The sequence below is a fragment of the Ambystoma mexicanum genome, chromosome 1q (genome assembly GCF_040938575.1).
Source record: "Ambystoma mexicanum isolate Mex_15411 chromosome 1q, UKY_AmexF1_1, whole genome shotgun sequence".
Classification (NCBI taxonomy): Eukaryota; Metazoa; Chordata; class Amphibia; order Caudata; family Ambystomatidae; genus Ambystoma; species Ambystoma mexicanum.
The window spans coordinates 574025166-574052802 of record NC_090922.1 but is presented as its reverse complement, the minus strand read 5'-3'; the positions used below and the strand labels follow the sequence as shown (position 1 = coordinate 574052802).

Sequence of the window (27637 nt, the reverse complement as noted above, 5' to 3'; positions counted from 1 at the left end):
ATATCAGGACTGGAAACAGTGCGTTCCCCAGACTAGCACACACTCCATCGACCACAGAGCCCAAACTTTGACAGCTTAAATGGTTCCATCTCACCTTCAAGTGGGCTACATGGTGTTAACCATGTTATTTTTTCTTTGAATTACAGTTCAATCAGTTTTGCACTTTTCTCTGTGTAGACTACACATACCAGAATGCTATGTAAAAATATACAAAGGCACAATACATGCTCATTATGCATGCCTGGTTTCATTCACAACACTTTTGCTATGTGCTTACTGCTGTGCACGTGCTCGTCAAACCAGACAGCAATATGGATTAAGTGAATGCAACATCACCAAAGTACAGGCAAGAAAGAGCTCTGTACAAAGGTGCAACTAGTAAGCCTTGTGTTAACCAGCAGGACTCCTCCTCCTCACTGTTTTTAAGATAATTTGAGACGGTATAAGCCTTTGCTGGCTTATATCAAACTAACAGGTCATTGTTCTCCCTGTGAGCCAGCCAACAGTATGAGACTCCAAAGCTGGTCTGTTGCTGCTTCAGTGTTAAAATATAATAATAATATGCATCTTTCTTAGCCCTAAACTAATCCTTTTTTTGTGATGAAAATCCTGTTCTTTCAGTAATATTCAAAATGGAGTTGCACTTGTCAGTCATTGACTAGAAACAAAATAGAAATGTGTTCATGGCTTCCTCCGTCAGTCATTACAAAAAAGGCCCGGTCCGTCGAGAGGGCATGTATTAGTCACTTGGCCTTCACCAATAAACCTAGTTTAAATAACATTTAAGGACCGGTCCTCCTATTCTGCGAAGTAGGTTAGGCTGTTCCAATATGGCCCTATTCTCGTCTCTAAATGCTATGTTAACGCTGACTGCACCATGCAGAGGTTAGTTACACATTGAGTCACAGTGTTCAGCCCTTCCACTTTGTTAAATGCGCAAAAGGTATGTTTTATGGTTGTTCAAATAGGGTGACCATTGTTGGAACGGAGGGCAAGTGGATTCTGGATTTAAGGCCTCAAACATAAGTCACTGTCGGTGAACTGGCAGAAAGTGTTTGTCATTAAATCCATAAGCAAAGTGGAGACTCACGATATAACGAACATCTGTTGAATATGCAATTTGTTCTGCCTTCTACATTATTACGAATGTAGTCTGAACATATTTGTGGTATCTCTTGCAAATGAATAACAAATGACCTATGCTGATTCAGGCTTCATTTGTTGTATACAAGAAGAAGCTGTGTACTATTCAGGCACTTCACTTCTCCACTCGTCATGAAATATTGGTCGTGGATGAACCTAAAGTCTGCTCGAGTGTATTATATGCACAACATAAATCTTACCTTGTCATTTTTAAACTCTGTCTCGGATACTCTACTTTGTTTGAATTATAGCGCTTAGAAGTCTCAAAATGGCACCTAACGTGCGGCCCCACCGAGGATGAGGGCTCTTTGACTAGACATGACGGAGAGGAAGCTGCTGAATGGACTGCTTGGTTTCAGGAATTCCCTGCCATCATATTTACTCACAGCGGACAATAGCCTCCCTCGGCAGACTTCTCTCCATAGACGGCCACTCCTGGGTGGGGCCTCTACGAACTGCATGTGATATTTTACCCAGAGCAACTGAGACAGAACTTTGTTAGTAAGTATAGCCAGACTTTGTTGCTTTTGGTCCGCCTGCACCCCCAGAAGGTACCTCGGCATATGTTTGTTAAATACGGACTAGGGCCGATCGTATTTAACAGTTCATGGCACAAACAGACTAAAGATACGCCTAACTTACGGTGGCCAGAAAATGGCTCTTTTGATGTATCCATAATTCAGCATTTGGAATCTGTATCATTAAAGAATAAGGCTAGACCCTCCGCCTTTGATGTTATCCGCCATTGGCGCAAAAATTACCTTCGGCAGTTCCTAGGGGATTGCAAGATTTAAATTGAGCTGCCTTCTCTTGTCATACAGAGAAGGATGCCTTTTCGCACGTTACAGGACTTTGGGAGATAGATATTGGATGAAATCAAAGCACTAGAGAAAGCTCGATTGGGTTTAGAAACTGAAACTAATACTTAGGAATATGTCCAACAGCCTGTAATTCTCACAGCATCTAAGGAATCTCGTGTGTCAGATGAAGAATTACAGTTAATAAAACGTACCGCTCTTAGATGGACCACCACTTTGACCCCTCTTTCAGTCATTTGCAGTGCCTTTTGTCAGTATGATCCCCAGATGCCATGGAAGTAATGTTGGATGCAATTATACAACAGAATGAGGAGGGTGAGTTAGAGAAATCTGCAGAGTTGCAACACTGGAAACCTATAATAGATAATGCATCCATAATGAGTATGCCAGAGCAACTCATTCACTTAATAGCACTTTTAAAATTATGAAAATATGAAAAGTACCTAGGTGCCAACTCCCTATGTGAGAGGTACCACCTGTTTATATACCAAAGCAGGCTACACTTGATGTTCAAGGAAGTCCTGTCCTTGATAATCAAGGGAAGCCAATTATGCAGCTCACTAAATATGATACCCAATTTGTTCACGTACCCTTTTCTAGGCAAGAATTAAATGCATTAAAACAGACCATCCCTGATATTAGGAAAAATCCTATGGGGTTTTTATAAAGAATTAGAGGCCATTTTAAATACCTTTTTTGTCTTCACTACTAGGGATTTGGAAAATGTGTTCTCAGTAATTTTGCCATCAGATATTTGGACACTAATTCGAAATGTCACTGACCCTGCAACTTTGGGAAGGACATTGGATGCACTTTTTCAGCTTGACACTAACAGGACCGCTGGAGAAAGGCCTGCTCCGGCACTACTTAACCTTCCCACTATGATAGTTGCACAGCTCAAAAGGGTGGTACCCGAGAAAGATTAATGGCGATAAGCTGGCCGCATGTGTCCAGAATAAAACTGAAGTGATGACTGAATATTTTAATACATTTGAGCAAGTATTTATTGATTTTTCAGGACAAGAAATGACTGCACCAGCAGGGGAAACAATTATTTGTAGATGTAATTTGTCCGTCAATTGTTACCTGAAATTAGCGTTCTTGTAATGCAGTCCGAGAGTGCTTGGCAGACTAAGACCCCGCCAGACATTTTGCATATGGCTCAATATTATGAGAATAGAGTAAATGTTGAGAAGGAGAAAGCAGAAAAGAGAGTGGATCTCAAGACAATAGTATTAATACAGCAAATACAATAGGGAACTAGGGGAGGACCATTTATTGGCTCAAGAGGAAGAGGTTGTTGGTCCATTTGTACCATATTTTTACTGCCAGGTCCTAATCAGTGTACATATTGGAAACAGATGGGCCACTGGAGGGCACAGTGTCCAGCCTTGTTGAACATGGGAAGCGGAATGTATCAAAGAAGTGGACGAGGACATCGGGGAGGACAGGTAGGAAGTAGGGGTGGATGGGTACCACCTGGGCCGGCTATTGGCCCTGCGGTAACTACTACAGACCCTATTGACTCCAATGTTTCTGATAATCCAAGCAAGTCCTTTGTCACTAATCAATATTGAGGATTTCTCTTACGATTTCTCAGAATAGGACAGCCCCCAAATGAAAATGGAACCAATCCCCATTCCTGTAGATCAATCAGGACCCGACGGGAGCATCAATTTCTAGTAGAAACAGAGGCGCAAAAGAGCTCCATAGATCATAAGGTTCCAGATATTCCTTTGAGTGGACATCCTAATATTTCAGTATGGTTTGCTGCAACACCTGCAGTTAGTAAAGTATCAGCCGCAGCGCCTGTCCTTTTAGGACCAGAGGCTAGTGAGATACTCTTCTTATTAACTACACAGTGTGGTGAAAATTTGGTGGGGTTAAATCTGTTGAAAAAGTTGTGTGCTGCTGTTTATTGTGCACCAGACTGAGTGCACATTACAGTATGTCTGTCGAAAATTAATCTGTTTATGGGCAGTATCGGATAATTACATGGGTCTTATGGATATTTCCCCAGTAAAAATACAAATTTGACAGGGAGAAATGTATCCATGTATTCCTCAGTACAAGGTATCCCCTGAAAGTTACTCAGCCCTTGAAATAATTGTCTCAGACAAGGGCTTGTAGAAGAAATAACGTTGAGTGTGTACAATAGCCCCATTTTACCTATTTTGAAAAAAGGGTACACGGGTCTACCATATCGTCTTGTTATTGATTTAAGAGCGATTAATAAGATTGTAGTACCTCAATTTCCAATAGTCCCATACATTACTACCATTCTTACCATGAGACCGCCATTTACAGAATATTTTTCAGTAATTGACTTAAGAAATTCTTTTTTTAGTATACCATTACATCCAGAGAGCAGATTTTTATTTGCTTTCTCCTCAGTGGGAGAGCGTATACTTTCACTAGAATACCACAAGGTTGTACAGGAAGCCCAAGCATAGACAGCAGCGGCACTGAAAGAACAGTTGGATTCCTTGAAATTGGCTGATTTTGTTACATTGATTCAATATATTGATGATTTGCTTATAGCAGCTCCCACGGAGGAACTCTGCAAGCATGCAACTATATTGTTATTGTCATATCTAACCTGCCTTGGTCATAAGGCATCTTGAAGAAATTTCAGTATTGTAGACAGGAGGCAGCACCTGATATAGAATGCAAGCGATTTTCTAAAATTCCACAGCCAAAAAATGCAAAAACAAGTTAGAGCGCTTGTAGGCACTGCCTCCTGTTGTAGGCAATGGATACCGAATTTCTCGCTTTTTTATCAAAACCTTGATGCAACTTGCGACTAAACACGCACAGGATCCAGTGTCACGGACTGTTTAACATCAAGAGGCATTTGTTTGTTGCACACAGCGCTTTGCTTTGCTCCCTTTTTAGAGACTTTGGATTGTAATAAAGAATGTGTTTTGTTTGTACATGAAGTTGATGGATGTCCTTTGGCTGTTTAGTCACCGGAACATGGGGGAAGGAATTGACCGCGCGGCTATAAACGTGTTGCATGTGCTTTGCCTAAATGTTTGCGCGCAGTAGCAGCTGCAGCTTTGCCTGTAAAATAATGTGATGGGTTTTAGGTCACTCTTTAACCGTAATGGTACCTCACTCGATCAATGTCCTTTTAAATAGGACTCGAACCCAATATATGATTAGGGCCTGACTTACCAGATATGAATTGATATTGTTTGCACCACATATCAAAATTTAGCGCTGCAACACACGCTGAACTATTACCCATACCAAATCAGTGTATCAGGGATATTGAAGCAACCAACCATAACTGTATCTCCGCATATTACGTCTTCCCCAAGGGCCAAATTGATTTGCGAGATACCCCCCTCGCGCAGGCGGAAGGATAATTAATTTGTGATGGATCATGTTTATAATGCCTGATGGAACTACAACCACAGCCTATGTGGTTACTACTTTAAAAATTATAGAACAAAACGAATACCCTTTAATTCAGCAGAAGCAGCAGAAATCGTAGCTTTGACCCGTACTTGTGAATTATCGGAAAATCTTTCTGTAAATACTTTTACTGACTGCCAGTAGCACACAATTTCGGCAAACTATGGGCGGAAAGGGGATTTTTGACCTCACATGGAACTAATATACAGCCTGGTTCCTTAATATTGCGACTGTTGTCATCTCTAACTCTACCAAAGAAACAAGCAATAATTAAATGTGCTACCCAACAGAAAATAGTGACTGAAATTCAGAAAAGGAATGATTTGGCTGACTCCATAGTTAAGCAAACAGCGTTACATTGTATCACAGGGATGTATAATGCTGAAAATATTGGAAGGGCTCAGGACTTTGGATGTATGGAGGAAACCTCTATCAGCATTGAAAAGATACAAGCAATGGCCACTGAAGAGGAAATCGGGGGGTGGGAAGACGGCTCTGCTATACAGGATGACGAAGGGTGTTGGGTCACGGGCTCTCAAAAACAGTGGATGCTACCTAATGCTTATTTACCCCTGGTTGTGCGTATGACCCACAGACCCACCCACATACATGTTAAAGCTATTTGTAAACAATTGGAAAATGTTTGTACTTCATTGATTACCGCAACAGCTGAGAATGTGGTTAGGAACTGTGTAATATGCCTAAGCCATAATGTAGCTCAAAGGACTACGGTCACCGCAGGAAATTGTTACCCTTCTACCTTCGCATTTGAAGTGTTGTATACCTTTATTGAATTAGAAATATGTAATAATTTGAAATATGTGCTGGTAGTAATCTGTGCCGTTAGCAAATGGGTAGAGACTTTTCCCTTGAAAGATAATACTGCCATCTCCACTGCGAAAGTTATTTTAAAAGAGTATTTTGCCAGGTTTGGATTTCCCAGGGTACTTTGGTCTGATAATGGCCCCCACTTTATTGCAGAAGTAATACAAAATGTGTGTAATAGATTGAATTAAGGTTGTGCAACTAGGGTGACCATTGCTGGAATGGAGGACAAGTGGATTCTGTGTTGAAGCCCTCAAACATAAGTCACTGTCTGTGAACTGGCAGAAGAGTTTGTCATTAAAGCCAAAGAAAATTGGAGAGCACCTATGGGACCTGACAGAACCAAGTGTGACTAACCGATGGAGAATGTAGTATAGCACGAACACTGTAGAAACCGCATTATAATGGTTTAGGAAAATTACAGCAGACCACATGCCTCTCAGCCAGAGCCGAGCCAAGCTGATTTCAGGCTGGACAAAGAGCAAAACATGTGAGACAGGACCTGCTGCCAAGGCCACAAGATATGGGTGACATTCCATTCCCTGAAAGACCAAAGCACCAGCTGCAGTAAATATGAATCATTTCTCATAATTCAGAGCTGCACAGCTCAAAATCATGGTCTCTGAACACGTGACCTGGCCGACGCAGACAATGGACAGTGACCAGTGCTGGGAAAGGGAGACTATCTCAGGCTACCAGACAGACTGCAACAAAGATAATTAAAAAAAATATATTTTTATTTGTATTTGTGTATTCACAAACAATGTTATTTTGTCGCCTGTGGCGAACTATTCATAGGACACCATTTGCAATTCAGGTAATTAACAACAATTAACCAATAAACAACTAAACAGTCACTGTCTCTTTCTTAAGGCATGATTGCTGCATTTCATTTGCGTGTGGAGGCGGTTCCATGAGTGTAATGTTCATAGTGAGAGTTCTTGTTCCAGGAGGGGGATTATATGTCCTCTATGTGCAGTGTTCACGTGTAATGTTTTCGATGCGGCTTCAGGGAGGTTTGTCGTCTGCTGGGAGGAACATGTCTCTTATCACGGCCTTCCATGCCTCGTATGTAATGTTTGTCTCCGTCGTGTCCAGTAGTTCCTGCACTCCAGGCCTCCATCTCTGCTGCTGTCCATCGGGCAAGTTCAATGTTTCATCTGCTATATTGCCGACCTCCGGGTGTCTTCCATGCCATTGCCCTTTTTGTTAGTATACACACCATGTCCATTAGTTTAACAATGTGCTTGTGTTTGCTCAGTCTGGGGTATGTGCCTAGTAGGCACTCTTGGGGTCCAATCGTATCTTGTCGCTCCTGCTTTCCTACATGTCCTTTCGATTTTTTTCCCAAAAACTCTGTATTTTGTTGCATTTCCACAACATGTGCATCAGTCCTGCATCCTCTCTGCTGCACCAGGAGCATGTTGATCTCGCTTGCTTATTGAAGCTAGCCACTCGGGGGGGGGGGGGGGGGGGGGGGGGGGGGGGGGGTCATGTATGTCCTATATAAGACGTTCAGCTGGGTCAGCTCAAATCTGGAGTTTCTGGATACTTCTTTCGGGTATATCAGAGCCCTCTCCCATTCCTTCTCGGTGATGGAATCTTCTAGGTCCTTCTCCGAATTCTCTTTCAGCTTGGCACTTCGAGGGTTGGGTCTATTTGCTAATTGGCCATATAGGTTGGACACAAGTCTGCAGCCATCACTTAGGTTGTACATTTCATTCAGCAGGGGATTGATCGTTGGCTCCTCCGACCATTCGCTCTATTTCCTTTTGCCTATGTGCTTTATCCGTTAGTACCATAGGAATTGTCCGCTTACCTGTCCCTCTTGTGTTTGCAGTGAATCAAAGTCTGTAAAGGCCCCTTCATCAAACATATCTCCCCAGGTGTACAACCCCACTCGTTCCCAGCTTCTCATTATAGGTATATCTGTGGATGTTTTGCATTCATCTGCTAGAATTGGGATGTCGGGTGAGTAGGGGTGGTTCAGGTTAAGTAGTGGGCTGGTCCTTTTCCACACTTGCCTGCCAAGGGTTGCTATCATGGGGGCATTCTCTTGTTCTATCTGTGGGTTCCAGATTATTTGCCTGGGAGCAATTAGTCTTTGCAGTAGGCCAGTCTCTGTAGTGGTCTCATCTGACAGCCATTTGGCTATGTGGCTGAGTTGTGCCGTCAGGTAGTATTCCTCCAAGTCTGGCAGTTGTATCCCCCCTTCTCTGTGTTGCAGTGTCAGTATTTCTAGGGACAGTTTGTGTTGGGTTTTTCCCCATAAGAATTCCCTGAGCAGTGCATCTGGATTTTTGAAGAAGGCTGGCCCTATGTAATGGCATACATTCTGGTACAGGAATCTCGGGAGGATGATCATCTTGGTGATCGCTGCCCTGCCCATCATTGATAGGGGTAGTTTGGACCAAAACCTTACATAGAGTTATGTATGACCTTAACTACAGTAACACACAAAACAGAAATAGGACAAAAAGCTTCACTTGAGCTGATTTCTTTATTGCGCCATCAGTGCAGCCCTAACACTCTCCCTAGAGAGGACACCCTATCCTAGCCCTGCATGATGCTCTTCACCCTAGAAAGCGCTGGTGCACCGACTAAGAGCGAGGGGTACATGTGGACAGTGCTCACCCTATTCCTACGTATGGTGAAATGATTTTCTAAATGTGATTTTACACAAAGGGTACATTCAACCCTAATTTTATTCCAACTCAAACAAGTCAAAAAGTTGTAGTTACGGGAAACCACGTTTCCCGGCTACACAATTCAGTCAAACAGACAGTTCACGTCAGAAATTACAACCAATTTATTTGCCCTCCGTGAGGTGTGTCTGGTTGGCCCAAGTGTAGTGGCCAAAACATTTTAAGAATATAAATATCAAAAATCACACTCTCAACAAGTTAAATTGCACCCACTGTTAGGCTCCTTCTTTTGGGTGTGTACACAGGTAAATTGTGTGAGAGCTCGTGATTCATACATAAAACAAATTGCAATATCTACAACAATGATTCAAATTTTCAAAACTACAAAAATCCACTTGTGTCACTCTTGGTCAGGTGACATCTGTATTTTTGGTCGACCGGTTTCAATGATATTCTTTCATGTATCATCTTCCTCAGGACCCGTTATTTTCCAACAACAGCCACAACAAGCTCCCCATTTTTTAGGCCCGCGTGGGGGCAACAGAGGCAGGCCCAGGTGGCAGATGTTTTCACCGAGGGTGACACGAGCAGGGGACAGAACTTCCCACAGCCAGCGTTTCCCTAATTATGAATTTTTCACATCATCATTTAACAGTCACAGAAGAACAAATATTACAGAAGGGTTTGTCATTTGTCCCAACGGCAAGATATGACCCGTTCCAGACCCGCATAGAGGTAACACAGGTAATGCGGAAAATAAGGTTGAAACTATTTTTTGCGGATAAGGATGACTCCAAACCGGCTGAGGATACAGGACTTCGACCTCCATCGAAATTCATCCTGCCGCCGCACAGTATTACACCTGAGTCAACAACTTTTGAGCAAGCCTTAATGAAAAAACTAGAAGAACTAGAAGCTAATCTCCAGTTTATCAACAACAATTATACAAAGCAACAACTGGTAGCATTGAACAATCTGGCTAAGAACGATGCCATCGTAAATAAACCAGCTGGCAAAGGCGGGGGCACGGTGATAATGGACCAGGAAGATTATACAACTATGCTCGATGATCTCCTAAAGATGCCAGAAGTTATTGGAAAATTCCAGGAGATCCCACGCAAGCCATCCGCAATTGAATTGTGCCACTGGTGGAAGAAGCACTAGTAGAAGAACTGGTTACTAACAACGAAGCCGTCTTCCTCACACAGTCGAACCCAAGTATCCCAGTGTTTTACGCACTTCCCAAGGTACATAAGGGGGTCTTCCCGATCCCTGGGAGACCCGTTGTGTCAGGGGTATTATCAATCTTGGAACCTCTATCACAATATGTGGATAGGTTCCTGCGGGATGACATACCCAAGATGGCCTCGTATGTCAAGGACTCGACGGCAATGCTTGTTCTAATTGACAATCTGCCTTTCAATAACACTGAGCAGTGGATTGTAACCATGGATGTGGAGTCACTCTACATGAGCATACCCCAATTGGAGACCACAGAGATGGTAAGACGACATCTCTCACGCAAAGTTGACCTTGGCATAGGCCAGGTTGAATTCATCACTGCCCTGACAGAAATAGCGTTGACAAAGATTTTTTTCTTATGCAATGAACAGTTTTACCAACAGATCTCGGACGGCCATGGGGGCTACTTTTACCTCCAGTCTGGCGAATCTCTATGTGGACCATTTCGAAAAAGAACATGTTTACTCCGCCACCAATCCTTTTTTGAATAACATCAAAGTGTGGCGGAGATATATCGATGATATTTTTATCATCTTTGAGGGTAATGAGGTGTTCCACCAATGGCTCAATAACCAAAACCCTTTTCTGAAGTTTACCTTGGACTTCAGTAGAACAGAACACACACTTTTTGGATCTCCATGTGATGGCAGAGAATGGAGGTCTTATATCAAAAGTTTACAAGAAATCTACTGATCGTAATGCATTACTTAGCTATGGCAGCTACCATCCACGTGCTTTACATGATAACCTGCCATTTGGGCAATTTTTACGTTATAGACGTACATGCACGAAAGTTGCTGATTACCAACACCAATCAGGAGAGCTTAAATCCCAATTATTAAGGAGAGGATATCCAAGAAAAATTGTAAAAGACACTCAAACAGGCAAGGAACATACCGCGTGCAACCACCCTAGAACAACATGTTAAAATCAGTCAGGGAGCTACGATTACAGCAGTTTTGAGCTACTCTCCAATCTTTAACACTCTGAAGAGAGAGATTAAGAGGTTGTAGCCCATTCTAAATACTGGAAAGATGGAATTGGCTCAGCCGACATTCGCTATAAAATGAAAAAGGAACATTCGGGACAGTTTGGTCCATACTTTAGTAGAACCAAAAAATGTCGAAAATCGAAATACCATCTGGGATGCTCCCAGTGCAGTTGGACATACTCCCTGCGGGGCTTGCATTATGTGCAGACAGACCGCAAGAAGTCGGTCCATTGACATAGGTTGGAAGACACCGTGGATACAGAGGCATCTGACGAACTGTAACAGCCGAGGGGTCATATATTTGATAACTTGCCCATGCAATTTGAAATATATTGGGATAATACGCCCCATAAAAACACGACTGATTGAACACAAATCCTGCATAAGGACTAAGAAAATGACTGCACCACTTGTGGTTCATTTCGAATCAAATCATCACACAGAGGAGGAGTTTAAATGGACAATCCTTGAGAAAGTTTGGCCACCCCGGAGAGGAGGCAACTTTCATGATATGCTCCTCAAAAAAGAGCAACAATGGATCTTTCGGTTAGATACAGTCAGGCACGGGTTAAATGAAGAAATCCAGTGGAATTCCCTGGCCTTGATGAAGTAAACATAATCCGAGGTAATTTTGCAACATAAGGTGTTTATAACATCAAAAAACCTGTTCTGACTTGAAAATTGGTTTTTCATTGCCTGGCACCTGCTCTTCGGAGCTCATTGGACCTACACCAGTTCCCTTTGGACATATACAAAATATAGGTGCTGTGGAATGGACATCTGGCATGGGAAGTCTGGAAAGGATATTTTGAAGTGATTGTAGAGAATTTGTTCAACTCTCATTCATTTAATTTAATTTATTTTATTGCATTTTTCTTAATTCTGCCTTTTCGGTTCCATAATAATTATAAACTAAAATATCCATTTGGTGAAAACATATAAGTAGGAAAGATCCAGTATAAATGAAATAGATGCAATATACTAGCCCAACTTGTCCAAACAGTATGGAAGATTAGGTGCACAAAAATGTGTGTTTGCCCCTTTTCAAAGATGGCCACCGGATTGCATGATTTAGCCCTGGCTTGCCTTACCAGTGCGGGAGGCTTGGTGTGGACAGAATGTCCCACTTGTAATCGAGACGGACAATGGACAAGTATGCCCAGTCCAAAATGGCCGCCATGTCATGTGACACGGCTTCCGTTCCCCATTGGCCGCCGGGGCAGTTTGCCTCGCATTCATTGCTTCCGCATCACGCGGACGTTTCAAATGAACATCTAAATGCCGCCGTGTCATATGACATGGCTTTTGGTTCCTATTGGCCGCCGGGACGGTCTGCCTCGCATTCATTGCTTCCGCATTACGCAGACGTTTCAAACGAACATCTGAATGCGTAAGGAAAACATCTACCGCGAATGAGACGCAAAACTGGAAAGGAGAAAGGTAAGTAGGAATATTTGACAAATGCGGGAAGAGATACCTGTGTAGCGATGCCGCAATGGCATCAAGAATGAGTGTCCAATTGAAAATTGAAACCGCTCTATTTGGCATTGTTTTTCATTTGATATTCCAAACTCTTATGGAGGGGACCGACACAAGGGTTATAAAAGACCTCGTGGGAAAGTGGCCCATGGAGGAAAAACGTTTTAGGCGCTGACCCAACAAGGTGCATCTCGTTAACTGATACGAAATGGGTTTTTCCTTTATATTACAGAACTACCCCAGGTGCACTAATAACAAGACCGCCACACCACAGAAGGTCTTTTTCCTTGAAACGAGACTACTTTAACAGGATGCCAGGTAATTAAAAGATAATTAAAAGGTGCCCTAAAAGTGGGGACAGTGAATGACTATTACTATGGAGGGTGGTTCATGTATAGTGTTAACAGAAAATATAACATGAGCCCCCCCTTTATGTTATACCAATATAGGTGCCCTGATATAACCAATTGGAAGCTCTACACTTTCAGAAAACTTTTATGCCATTCCACTGCACATACAATAGATGGACAGGTACGACCATCAGTACCCGTAATGAGATAATGTCGAGCACTTAATGGTGGTGGGGTGTGGTGAAATTGCCTTTTTTAATGGCGTAAAATTGATTCACTCTTGAAAATGGAATAATGAAGTATTTTAAACATGCAAAATAGTATAAAGTGTCATACACTCTATCCTAGATGTGAGAGAAGTCACCCTGACTTTCTCTTATCTTGCCCCACAGAATATGTCGCAACTCCTCTTCTGGGGGGGCATGCTGATTGGGTCTATGAAAGAAAATAACGGGTCCTGAGGAAGATGATACACGAAAGAATATCATTGAAACCGGTCGACCAAAAATACAGATGTCACCTGACCAAGAGTGACACAAGTGGATTTTTGTTGTTTTGAAAATTTGAATCATTGTTGTAGATATTGCAATTTGTTTTACGTATGAATCACAAGCTCTCACACAATGTACCTGTGTACACACCCAAAAGAAGGAGCCTAACAGTGGGTGCATTTTCACTTGTTGAGAGTGTGATTTTTGATATTTATATTCTTAAAATGTTTTAGACACTACGCTTGGGCCAACCAGACACACCTCACGGAGGGCAAATAAATTGGTTGTAATTTCTGACGTCTAGTTCCACGTGAACTGTCTGTTTGACTGAAGTGTGTAGCCGGGAAACGTGGTTTCCCGTAACTACAACTTTTTAACTTGTTTGAGTTGGAATAAAATTTGGGTTGAATGTACCCTTTGTGTAAAATCACATTGAGAAAATCATTTCACCATACGTATAGGGTGAGCACTGCCCACATGTACCCCTCGCTCTTAGTCGGGGCACCAGCGCTTTCTAGGGTGAGGAGCATCATGCAGGGCTAGGATAGGGTGTCCTCTCTACGGAGAGTGTTGGGGCTGCATTGATGGGGCAATAAAGAAATCAGCTCAAGTGAAGCTTTTTGTCCTATTTCTGTTTTGTGTGTTACAGTTATAATTGATTACAGAAAGGATACAATACCCACTTGTGGAGGTAATGTGTATTTAAGTAATTCCTTGTGTGTTAGATGCCCTTAACTACAGCCACCATGTTGTGTTCATGTGTTTGTTGAGGTGTGCGACTTTTGCCTGCTAAACTGTATCACGGAAAAGTGTGCGTAATTGTCTAGTATCTCTAGTGCTAGTGGGGGGTTGGTTTGCGGGTCTCACAGGTATAATAATACATTGTCGGCATAGAGCGATATTATAATGCATTTTCCTCCTACCCTTATCCATGCATCAAAGAGTTGTTTCCTGAAATATATGGCTATAGGTTCTAGCCCCAGGATGTATAGCATGGGGGATAATGGGCATCCTTGTCTGGTGCCCCTCTGTATTTCCCAGGCTTTCGACACCACTCTCCCAGTTTTTACCCTGGCCTTTGGGTCATTGTATAGCACTTTGATCCACCTCACAAAGCTTTCTCCAAACCCGAACTCCCTCAGCACCTCTATCAGCCATTCCCAGTAAATAGTCAAATGCCTTAATGGCATCTAGTGATAATATTGCCATGTGTTCTTTGTTTAGGGTTTGTGCCATGATGTGTTGAAGGTGGCGTAGGTTCGCTGTTGTGTTTCGGCCCGGTAAAAATCTGGCACAAAGCCATTTTGGCCCTTGTGTACTAGGGTTCTTACCACTTTAACTAGTCGTTTGGCCAGTAAGGTGGTCAATATTTTGCTGTCATAATTAGGCATCGCCAGTGGGCGATATGAGTCGCGCTCCTCTGCAGGTTTATTTGGCTTAAGTATCGGGACTATCAGTGTTTCTCTCATGGTTTCTGGTAGAATCCCTGTCTCGTATGCTTCCATAAACACCTTATTCAGCAGTGGTGTCAGGGTCTAAAACTCTGCTGGGAGGCCATCGCTTCCCGGGGTCTTACATGTGGCTAGGGATCTGATAACCTCTGTTACATCTTCAGTAGTGATTGCCTTATCTAGTGCTTCTCATTGTGCTTTGTTTAGTTTGGGGAGTCCTATCTCTTCTAGTGTGTCTTGTATATACGTCGTCTTGATCGGGGTGCTGTGTGCGTATAAGCTTGAGTAAAAAGCTGCAAAGGTATCATTGATTGTTGCGTTTTATGTGTCTCTCCATTTTCGTTTTTGAGTTTGGTTGTCAAATGTTTCGGATGTTCTCATTTACATAGCCATGCTAATAGTCTACTCGGTTGGTCTGTCTCCTTGTGTGCTCTGGTGGTGCGGGTTGTGTAGTCGAATTTAGCTAGTCTCCCCCATGCTTCTTGGCATCTGTCTCTATCCTCTGTTTTTCCTCCTCCTCTCTGGTGCCCTGGGTATTGGTTTCCAGCTGCAACAAAGATAACACAATGTGAGACAAGTGTCGCCTGAGCAAAAAGAGCACTCTCATAGAGTAAGGTGGTACACACAAGTTACAATGCAGACACATAGTCATTCCTATTACCTTGAAAAGGTACACCAAGAGCTGAGAACCTTTGCAGATCCCAGGCCTGGGGACGTCGGCTATAGCCAATCAGTTCAGTATCCTAGGGGTGGGTAGCAACGGGCAAGAACCAATGGCAAGACCCTCACACAGCAACATTGTTATAGATAGTGACTTGGGGATGGACCACCTGACATGGGAGAGCCAGTAGAATAGCACATATAGGTTATTAGGCTCCTGGCGGCCAATCTCACATGTCGATAGGTTTTTGGAGAGTGGCCGAAGTAGTAACGGAGCAGTGTATCAAAACTGGCCTGCGAGCCAGGAGAAATTGAGACGTCCATGGATTTCCTCTGTCCCTGTGCTGATCCCTGTTGGTTTTGTCTGTCTGTAATGAACCGCAGTTTGAACTTGCCGTTTGACTGAGTCCTCCATTTGTCCTGTGGAAGGTGTTGGGCCTTCCGAGAGTCTGCAAACTCCTTGTGGTCCTCTGGCATGCCTGGGAGTCCGTCCCAACAGTAGTCTGACCATTTCTGTGTTTTCTCTTGCAAATTAATAACAAATGCTGATGCAGGCTTCATTTTCTGTATGAAAGGAGAAACTGTGTACTATTCAGGCACTTAACTTCACTCTCCATGAAATACTGGTTGTGGATGAACCTGAAGTCTGCTCCAGTGTATGATATGCGCAAAATAAATCCTACTGTCTGCACCCCCACGGCCCTTTTACTCTCATATCAAGGGCTGCCTCGATTGACACCAATGCAAATCACTGATTAGCAGGCCCTCCTACCAACAGACATCAGTGTAAACATCTGTAGATACATGAAGTCATTTACAGCTACACTGTGTTAGACACTTGCTGCAGAGATCTGTGTTCACACTGAATTATTTATATCTATATGTGTCATATAGATGCATGTATAGATGCTAGTATCAGTTATGTTTATTTTTACCACTGCATGTGTGCTCTGCTTTTCTATGCATACTGATTCATAATAAAGTGCTTGAAAGAGGATATTCATCCATTAAATGGTGACGGGGCCATTTTATCATTGAGTGCAAAACTTTATTTTTGGCACTGCTTCTGAGGGCAAAGATGTTTACAGTGGTGGGTATGGATGGAAATATTTCAGATTGTCTGAAACTGGGCTTGAGTTCCATACTGCCAACAGTGCACGATTAAACCCTGTGGAGGCCCCAAGGCAGACGAAATGTCGGGCCCCCCTCGCAAATTATCTCCCGATATGTTTTTAATTTTCAGCACTGCTTTATTTTGATCCGTTGTCAAGGGGCCCCTAAAAGGAGTGGGGCCCATAAGCAGCTGGCCTAATGGATAATCTGGCACTTGCTGCCAAGGCAGATGGTGGCCTTCTACTCTGCCCATTGTTATGTGCTGGAATGCAGAAAGTATCGGCAGAGTGGGAATGGATATAATAAAGAGACATGTTGGCTGACTGGAGGTGCAAAATGTTTTATTTAAGACAATGATTTGTATTTCAGTCGGTATGTGTGGTGTTCACTGTACAGCTCAGCATGATCAGAGGAGGGGTAGGGGTATCTGTATATTTGGGTTGTCCTTTTAAACCAGATGGCCCAGGTAATGTATACTGTTGGTGACCTGACATCTGTAGTATTGGACTATTTAATTGATCCCCCTTGGAGAACTCCTTATAAATCATGTCTTTTTTGGCAACTTCTCTTGGAAAGTTTGCTGGAAAATTCCCCATGTCCACTCATTTTAAAAAGAATCCTCATGGGGACCACCTCCAGAAACCACTTGTTGGAGTAGGTTTTGCTTGCTTTGCTTGCACGTACATCATTGGGAACAATATTTACGCCCCACTACTTTCAGAATTCACCAGTTGCCACTGGTAAGCAGGGCAGTGTTGCTGCATGTTGATCCTGTTTGATGAAGTGAGGCGGCAAGTGTGGCGCTGGCACGGCAGATGAGGGAAGCCAGACCCATTTGCGCTTTGTGCAGTGGAATAGAGGCATCCATTTGTGCGTGTACTGTAAGAAACAACCTCTGATCCTTGGAGACTCCTGTGGTCCTAGGTTAGAGAAGGAAGCGCCTACGGAGCATAGACCAGAGTCCTGATGGTGTTAAAGCCCGAGGAGGGGGTGGGAGATATATCGGGTGTTGTAGCTACGTACCCTCACATGGCTTCATCTTTGACCCCTAACTCTAGTGCAGACTGATAACACTGTTATTGTCTGCAACCCAACCAACTAGATTAATGCATCATGAACAGCTCTTCCTGGGCTGCGGCCTGTAATTAATATGTGCTTCTGCTACAGCGATCACACAGGAAAGAGCTTTCACGTCGTTGTCGCTGCCTGACCAATATGGCTCCATCATTGGGATTTGACGGTCAATCTGCACTCATCCACACAACCCTGCCCTTCCTCATCTGCCTCCACCATGTCTTGCCCTCCACCCCACACAGATAAAATGGATTCTCCATTCCAAAAGATGTCCTGCTTGCTTGCATGAAGAGTGGCATTCCCTTGCCTTCCGGCAGCTGCCCAGAATACAGCAGCTTCACCGGATGCTTAGAGCTCTGGAGCATTGGTTTAAGACCCCTGGGTGCCCTCAGTCACCTCGCAGACCTCTTATGACAGGAAATGTTGACTGCACCTGAGGAACAGGAGGGTGGAAATTGGCCGATTATTCAGATAACTCAGAAGCCCTGACGGGCACCAGCCTTCTGCAATTCTGCCCCTATACTCGGAAGGCTCCTGTCGGGATTCAAGAGCTTCCTGGCAGCAAGCTCTGAGGAATCGCTTGCCAGAGAACAAAGCATGCCCCGGCAAAACCTGATTGTTTGTGGCTGTTTGTGACCAATGTAATTATGGCCTGGGAAAACCCCAAAATTACACACAGGATCAGGAGCCGGAAAACCATACTCAATATCGGAAGTAGACAAAATGAAAGGCAAAACCCAGCTTTATTAACATCCAAATAACGCAGGGGCAGCATACAAACAATAGGGTTGCAGCTCTCAGCTCCCATACAAAACGGCTTTTAAGTTGAACAATAGTCATAACTAATGTCGCACTACAATCTTCGTTACCGAAACCTACAGGTTGAGGGGATTGGTTAGTAAGGATAACTATTTATGTATTCTGTAGGGGTTAAACTTCTGATTGGTTAACAACAATCTGGTGGCTCTCCTGAGACCACCTCCAATTTGATAATGGTACTAAATACACAACCTCTCTACAATACCCTATTGGTTGGCATAAAATGCACTGAGTGACCTAGCATGGGGTGCAGGGGGTTTGTTTGGTAGCTTTCTACTGACCAACCTTGGACAACTGACTGGTCCTCAAGACATGAGCCAGTTGGGAGTAGGGGGAGAGAGGTCCACGGACTGCTTTCCTTTAAATTAAAGAAGACACAATCCCTTATTCCTAGGCCATGTGCCAGGGTGATTCCTCTGTAGTTGGCCTTGTACGGCTTCTCGTGTCTGGGAATATGTGTAAGGAGTGAGTCAGGTGTCCTATCTGTGTCCATTGCTAATGAATGGACGGTGCTCATCAATTATGGCTCACATGCGAATGAGACCGCGTTTGGAATTATTTCACTCTGCATTTATTGGGATTTTTAGCTAATATTAGTGCACGTTATGATTTTCTCTACCACTGGAGACCCTCTTGATCCATCCCCTCTGGAGGATTTGGGCTTATGATTTTACTGCACCTCGGTTGCAAAGGCTGTTCGTTCTTCTAATGAATCTAAGAATATGACTTTTACCTTGGCAATTGTTCTCATTTTGTCTCTGAGATGTTCGGACCCTCCTTTAATTTCTCAGTAACCTTGGCTTGGTCTGCATAGCTACTGTCTGGGCTCTGCACGGATCTGTTTTTCTCTAAATTTTGCATTTTAAGTTCTCGTGAAGCCTTGAGGCCTTTCATTTACTTGAAAGCATTTTGCGGCTTCCATTTTGGAAAAGATGGCTGCTCATTACTGTCGCGTTTTGATGTTAGTGAGCTATATATATGCTGGTCATTCATGTTGTATTCAGTTTATATATTGCTTGTGCTAATATTCTTCATGTCTTATGTATGCCAAGTCAATATTCTTTGTGTATAAATGCATATTTGACCTAGTGTTTCCCTTCTTCGTGTGGTGTGCATATTTGCTTCGTGTCTGATGCATGCACATGTTTTGTTTCATTGTAAGTTTGTATATTCTTGCCATCTTTAGATTAAATCGTGTCCATATTTTTTTGTACAAGTCTGGGATGTGGGCGGTACGGTTCCCCCGGTGAGTAATATTTTTCACCTGCACGGTAATGGGCCGGGGCAGTAGCTATGGATGACGTATTCATCTAAGGTTGGTAGATTCCTTTTTACTCTTCTGGGCATTGCTGGAGCCCACCACAGCCCTGTACTCGCTTGCATCATTAACATGTGACTGGGGTTACTGAAAGGTTCCCTGTGTTGGCCCTAATCGTGTTGCTCATAGTACGGAAGGGAAGGGGAGGGTCTCCACAAGCAATAACTTTAGCTCGGGTTTGAGGCCACATTTTGAGGCACTGAATAACTTCAGAATCCCATGTAGGTCACTCTTTATTTTCCCTCGCGTGTGCCCACCAGAGGATCCACACAATGGCATCAATCATATTGTGCAATTACCAGTGACCAGGCTGGCAGTGTATGTTCTTCTACCCTCGCTTGCCAATCAGTCTGTCTTGGACTAGACTACCCCTGGCCTACTGGCTTGGCAATCCTACTTTGCCATGCTCCTGTTTGAGAATGCCATCAGTTGCTCTGAGTAAACAGACAACAAATGCTTCAGTGGGTCATTTGAGCACTTTGCAAAACCATCTTACAGCCGTGCAATATTCTATTTTAAACCTGCCCTGAAATAAATTATTCTTCATCTACACAAATATTTGAACTTATTCTGAACTTTCTGGACATTTCTTTAATGTTTGAGGCCTAGTGGAGTTTTGTGCACACACGCTTTCACAAACCTGTCCCCTCTCCATTTCTATCTACTAGCTTTTTTCCTGTTTGCACTTTGTACCCACTTTTCCTCTACTCCCACCCTCCCCTTTTCCTCACACACCATGGTCTGGACCCCCCTGGCTGAAGTAGTAACATGGCGTGACGTGACATTGAGGCTCCTGGGACTTCACGTCATCTTATGCAAATGTTTACCATGCACCACTACCATGTGCATGGGCTCCAAGTGCTCTGGCAGATATAAAAAACAGGGAGGGGAGTAAGGTTAGGGGGGAGAGGGGAAAAGTGCAAGAAAGCTTTGCTGTTGTGCTGATGCGTGCCCTGCTTGGGGATACGTTTCTCGGTGTTGTGTGTCGTGAGCATAGCAGCGTTTGTGTGCAGCGGGCTCTTGTGCGCCCACAGTGGTAGGGTGCCTTAGCCAGTGGTGTCGTGTGGTAGGTAAGCAGAGCTCTCAAGTTTCACGTGAACCTGCATGAGAAGGTCATCCACTCCGGGTTTTCTTTTTTTGCTTTTGCATTCTGGGACATGTCGTTTTAGTTCCCCATTCGCGATTTAGGAAAACTACAATTACCAGAATTCCTACAAAAACAGGACTGGGTGGCCTTCTTGCGCATGGCCATGGGAAACTAAAGAATGATGTGTGCGTTGGTTCGAGCTGTAGTGTTCTGTTTGTCTCTTAGAGGGGTATTCAATTACTGAGTGCGGGTGGCTTAGTTGGTCAGCAGGTACAGTGTTTTAACGTTGGCATAGATTACCGTGAGACACCAGGAAGTACATGGTGTTATATGCCATATTTCGTAAATTCCATTGCGCGAATCGGTTACCCTGAAAACACGTTGAGGCACCTGCATGAAGGCCCCCCTGAGACACCAGAGATGCAGACAGTGGTAAAACTTTCCATTGTACAGTAAGATGTCATTGCGGTATGAATCGCATTGTGGCTGAAATGGGGCAAGACGGAGATTCCCTGGTTCTTTGGCTGATGTACGGCGGTGGGGCACACAGCCCGGGCTCCGGTTGCAGTTGGTGTTGTGTGTTTAATGCTGTAGGGCCACGAGCTGCTGGGTGGTGCTTGGACTGTTTAGGTATTGAAAAGCCACGTCTTTAGCATTTTCCTGAACGTAAAATGATTGTTCAGATTTTCTTTTGGGACGGTGTTCCAGAGTTTGGATGCAATTTTAGAGAAGGTGGGCCCTTTGTTTCCCTTTCTGGGGTAGCACACAGTTTCCAGCTGCAGCTCCTCCTCATCGGATCTCAACGTCTCTCTCGGTTGGGATTGGATGATCTTTGGGTGTCTGAATGGGGCTAGAGGGCTTTCATGGGCAATGCAGAGTGGTATGAGAATGTATGTTCTGTTTGTTTGTTTGTTTGTTTGTTTGTCTGTGAGCTGTGGGGTGCTCTCACAGCTGTTCTTGTGTGTTCACCTTCCTTGGAATCAGAGGAGTAGTCTTGCTGCTGTGTCTTGGATGCATTGAAGCTTCCTAGGAAGGAATCCAGCCTGCAGAGGTGTGCATGGTCGATTCCTGGTAAGAACAGTGGTTTGAGGGTCTGTATCCTGTGCGGGGAGGTGTGAAAGGGTGTTATCCATCAGACTGACCTTAGAGGATGGAAGCATTGCTTTACTACAGCATTGATTTGTGGTTCCGGGATCACTTTATTGTCCATAACAATCCCAAGATTCTTCATGACTTTTGAAGTTTTCAGGTTGGTACACATTACGGTAGGACATGGTAATTTTTTCTTTTGGTAGGACATTGGTTAAAGCAATCCTTATTTCTGTCTTGTTGGGATTGTTTTAACTTATTAGTAGTCTTCTTCATTTGAGCGAGGCAGTTGGCGAGGGTGGCGTTTCTGGCCTTTAAAGATTTGTCATCTGCATATGTGTAGCAGGTGAGTCTCTACATTGTGATCAGTAGAGCTATTGAAAAGCATAGGTGACAGCGAGAGCCTGATGGGAGTTATTGTGATTAATTTAAATCGGTAGTGTGGCACCGACGGTTTCTCTTCTGGCCGTGAGTGAGGACTTCGCCCACTCTAGAAATGCAAGCATCAACATATAGATCTGATTGGTGGTTTGTGTAACATTAAAAAGCATTTGTATCGTGCATTGATAGGATTGATATATGATTGATATGATTGGTTATTTATAACGCGCTTAATACCCAGAGGTTTCTAAGCGCGGACCTGAGGATCGAACCTGTGTTGCTCCGTGTCGTCTTGCTTCCAAGGCGAGCATGTTGCCCCTGAGCTATCCTCCCGAGACCCCAACACATCAATGCACGCAGAAGACCTCAAACGTTTGTTGGTTTATAATGAACAGGCCCATGTTCTCTTGACTGTGCCATTGAGCGGACCTTCTGCTAGCCTAGCCAAACATCTTAATAATGCCATAGTATATATCTGCTATGCTATGCTGCTAATGGGTATGTCACGAAGTGATGCTCTCCAGATGCAGACCTAGGCAGGAGAGTCCTAGAGCAGGTGGTGAGACTGGAAAAGAAATGCAAGTTTGGCTGAATAAGGGGCTCCCTGCAGTGAGGATTGTTCAACTTGGAAATTTGCAAACAGCCCATGAGGTAACTTAATGACCATTTCCCAGTAATGTGCTAAGAGGATTTTCTGGAAACTGACAATGATGTGATAACTACATTATGCCTAATGATGTAGTCACTAGGTACAAAACTGTATGCATGCAAGTTATGGTACATGTACAGCCAAGATTTGATATAAATCTGTGATGTCTTCCTTGACGTCATGTATTGTCATCTGTGATACCCTGTATTGTTCTCTGACGAGCATGGCTCCTTGTTGTGTTGCATCTTGCTGAATTTTACAATAGCCTTTTTTTTAAAGACCAATTCGACAGACTTTTTAACAAGTCCGATACTGATACGTTAGCTGTCCCGTAGGTGGCCGAGTTATGATAAAGTTCGCCTACTTTTCAGGTTAAACAAAAAACAGACAAGACATTTGTTCTGTGATCTTAGTGTTCAAGTTAGTCCTGTGAAGGATGTACCGGAACATTCTGTGCAGACACCCATCTTTGTGTGCTAAAGCCTTGTTTATAATTGAGCAATAAGCCCCGAGCTGAGGGGGCATTATTGCTTCAGGTAATGCCCCCCTCCCCATTGAGGGCGTATTGCTATTAGTAACCGGTCCCTTTGGACCGGGGTACTAATAGAATATTTTCAGAAGCTGTGAAATGCTGTTGGCGTTTCACAACTAAAAAGAAAAAAAAAATCAAGATTAATTTATTACATTTGTATAGCGCACCTAACCCTCGGGCATCTGGATGCTTAAACCGAAGAATATGATTACAGGTAATGCTTAGTTTGACAAGTCAGTTAAGTAGTTGTACAGTACAGTGATACAATACAGTTACAAAGTAAGGTAAGGTCATCAAGCAGAGTGAATAGAGATTGAGAACATGCTAGCAAAGATGGGTGCAGGATAGCAAGTGATCAGTCCGCCTGATGAATCAGGATTCCTATTGGTAGGGAGGGTGAAGCTTGATATCCTGTGAGAAAAGCCAGGTTTTTATTTTTTTGCGAAATGACAGTAATGAAGGGTCTAACCTTAATTCCACAGGCATGGCATTCCAGTAGTTAGCCGCAATGGCTGGGAAACTGGCACCGCCTGCTTTTTGTCTTTTGTATGTCAGTGTGGTCTGTTGCCCTAGGTAGGCTGACCGTGGGATCTGGCTGGTTGGGTTTTGACGATCAAGCTTGACAGGTAGCGGGGGCTGTGTTAGTTGGGCATTTGTGAGTAAGAGTAAGTACTTTAAATTTAATGCGGTCTGTAACTGATAACCAATGGATGTTCCTTCTGGAAGCGGGTATGTTTTCAGACTTCAGAACATTGAGTGCCGCTCTGATAGCGTTGTTCTGAACAGACTGGAGTTTCTTAATGTTTTTGGAGGAGGAGCCTGCAAAGATTGTGCTACAATAGTCTATCTTGGATAAGATTAGCGCTCTTGCCAAAATAATGCGGTTCTCCACAGTAAGAAATGGTCTGCAGGCAGTGATTATAAGCTGATGCCGAGGTGATGGTGTTGACTTGCCGCATAGGGTAAGTGAAGAGTCAAGATAGGCTCCTAGTTGTCTTGACTTCTTTGGCTGCCGTGATACAGTTTCCATCTATATCAAAGGTTTGGTAGGAAGATGGGAGACTCTTGAGTTTCGCTTGGCTGCCTAGGATCAGGATCTCTGTCTTATCGTCGTTAAGACAGAACTAACTTTGGGCCATCCAGGCTTGGATGGTGTGGTAGCAATCTACCGTTTAGGGCTTTGGAGTCGGTGTCCTAGTCCCCTGTGATGGGGAATTAATATTTGGGTGTCATCAGCATAGTTTGTATATGTGACACCCAAATTGTCCAGTTTGCCAGAGGTTTTGTGAATGCGCTGTACATTGTAGGGGATATGCATGATCCCTGAGGCACGCCGCGTGTGACCGGGATAGGGCGATCCGCCGCCGTGGATGAGAAAACTCTCATAGAGCGGTTCAAGAGGAACGATTTGATCCAAGATATGGTGTCATTTGAGAAGTGATTCATTGATTGATTGTTTATTTGCATAGCGCCTATGCACAGTGTGCTTCAAAGCGCTTCAAGGAGGGAGGGAACATGGGAAAATACAGTTACATTCTTAATGGTCCTTGAAACAATACAGAATGTGAAAATAACTATCAAATCATAATAGATAGTACAAGTGCATGGAAACATCAAGGGGGAGGCAAGGAAGGAAAAAAAAATACTAGCAGTAGCATTACTATGCCTGACGACAATTGTTGCAGTGCAAGAGTGACAAGAGGAGGGGGAGGATGGGAGGAGTGGGTAGGTGAGAAGGGAGGAGGAGAGGTACAAAACAATTGACTATCTTAATGGGTCAGCGACTGATCAAAGTAATGCTGAGGAGGGAGAGGGAGGACGAGACAAGGAGAAAAGGTGGGGACAGACCAGCTCTTAACAGAGGACAGTGAAAAGTGTAAGTGCTAAGTTAAGGAAACAGTGAGAGAGGGCAAGATGGCTATAGAAGGCAGGCTCTACAATTAATATGCCTAAAACCAATTTGGGTAGTGCTTAACTTGCACAAGACAAGGGAGGGAGAGGAAGGAGGGCATCGCTTGCTAGGTGGCGGCATAAGATATTGTGATTTACTAAATCGAATGCCGCCGAGAGGTACAGGAGTAGAAGGATAGCTAGATTGCCTCTCTCTTATCTGATCCATTTGGGTTTTTAAGTCTACCAGGGCGTTTCCGTGCCATGGCCTGGCTGGAAGCATGATTGGCGAAGGCCCAGCAGGTTATGTGCTTCTAGGTAGTTTTGGATTTGTACATATGCAACCCTTTCTAATATTTTTAGCAGGAACGGCACGGTCGTAATAGGTCTGTAATTAGTTGGTATGTTAGGGTCTAAGGAGGGTTTTTTCAGTAAGGGCAATACCCAGGCTTCCTATAAGTCGTCTTAGAGGTGAATGAGTTATTTATAAGTGAAGTGATGAATGGTGCCAAGTTGTCTGCGCAGTCCTTGATTAGTGTAACAGGACAGATGTCGCCTTGGCATCGCGTTGGTTTGAGGCCTTTTATAATTTTTGTAGTCGCCTCTAAGGTAATGGGTTATGTTCCATCATAGGTTGGGCCGGGGTGGTAAATTTCAGTTTTTCTTTATTGATTTTGATTTGGAGGGATGAGATTTTGTCCATCAGGGCCTTTTTGAATGTTTTCAAACTAGGCTTTGTCCTTGATGCAGAGGTCTGGGGGCCGTGAGGGCGATATTAATTCTCTCAAGACTGAGAAGAGCTCTTTGGAGCTAGAGTTGGCAATTTCTATGAGCAGGTTATATGCTTTGCTCTTTGCTTGGTGGGTGGCTTTTCTATATTCAGAGGCTAGTGTGGCGAATTGTTGTTTATTGGTGACTGAACGGTCTTTTTTCCAGTTGCTTTCTGCATTCCTTTTTTTGTTTCCTAAGTCTTTGAGTTCTGGGGTGAACCAATGGTTGATATGTGATTTGGGTTAAGCTTTGCATTTGCCCGTAGGTGCCACTATGTCTATGGCTGCCTCCATTGTTTAGTTAATAAGAGGCTACCAAGGAGGAAGGACCAGCATTAGTCTTAGTATGTGTATTGAGCAGTGAGAGCAGTGCAAGCATGTTGTCTGGCGTGATGTTACATTGGTTACGAGTTTGGGTTGCAGGTGCAATGGGTGTAGATGTGCAGGCTTGTGTATTTGTGCTGATTGAGAATAGTATAGGTTTGGGTTGTTGTTAGATATGTGTGTGGTGCAGTTATGGTCTGCGAGCCAATCAAGCGTGCAACCTTTCGAGTGAGTTGGGCCTGAGGAGCGCAAGGTGAAGCCTTGTGTTTTTATAGTATTGGCTAAGGTTGTGGCTTGGTCGTCAGCTGTCATTAAGTCCTAGGTTGAAGTCTCTGAGGATAAGGGCTTTGGATGTAGGTTTTATGTCTGTGGCCAGTAAGGCGGCTATGTCCTCGTCAAAGGAGGAAGTGGGCCAGGAGGCCTGTAAATAAGATGTAGGGTTAGTGAGGCAGTAGCCAAGATGGTCATTTTGGTGGACAGAAGTTCTCCTGATGGGAAAGGAGCATTAGGTATTTCTCGAAGTTGAGGTTAGTTTTGGAGATGAAAGCAAGGCTGCCTCCTTTCGCAGTGGTTCTGTCCTTTGTAATGATTGTGTAGCCATCAGGTAAGGCAAGGGCCAAGGCTGGGCCTGCTGCTGGGTGCAACCAGGTTTCAGTTATGGCGATAAAGTCCAAGTCATTGGTGGTAATGAGGTTGGATATGTCAAGGGCGTGTGCTGGGATAGATATGGCGTTGATAAGGGCTCCCATGATGTGTACAGGTGCATTGCTGTCTTTGTCTCTGTTGGGTTTTGTCTTGGTTATGGTTAGGGAGGTTTTAGTCATATGCCTAGTCAGTCTAGTTCGACTGAGAAGCAATAGTTGCATCAGCTAGGTTAGTTGTAGAGGATCTGGTGTGGATTTGGATGTCAGCAGAGTGGGAGGCTGACCTGTGGATTTGGTTTAAAAGATCATTTTTGTCCTATCTCCGAGTCTTTCGTTTCTCTGACCAGTGGCGAGGACTGAGGTTCCTGAGCCGTTGTTGTCATACCTGAGTTTCGTTGAGCCTGCAGGTACATATAGGGGGTGGTTGGTGAG

General features: G+C 43.8%; 1 protein-coding gene across 6 annotated transcripts in view; it reads left to right on the top strand.

The window, feature by feature from the left end:
* Positions 1-27637, top strand: part of C1QH1orf21 (chromosome 1q C1orf21 homolog) — a 723044-nt gene that overhangs the window by 493768 nt on the left and 201639 nt on the right. The window lies entirely within an intron of this gene.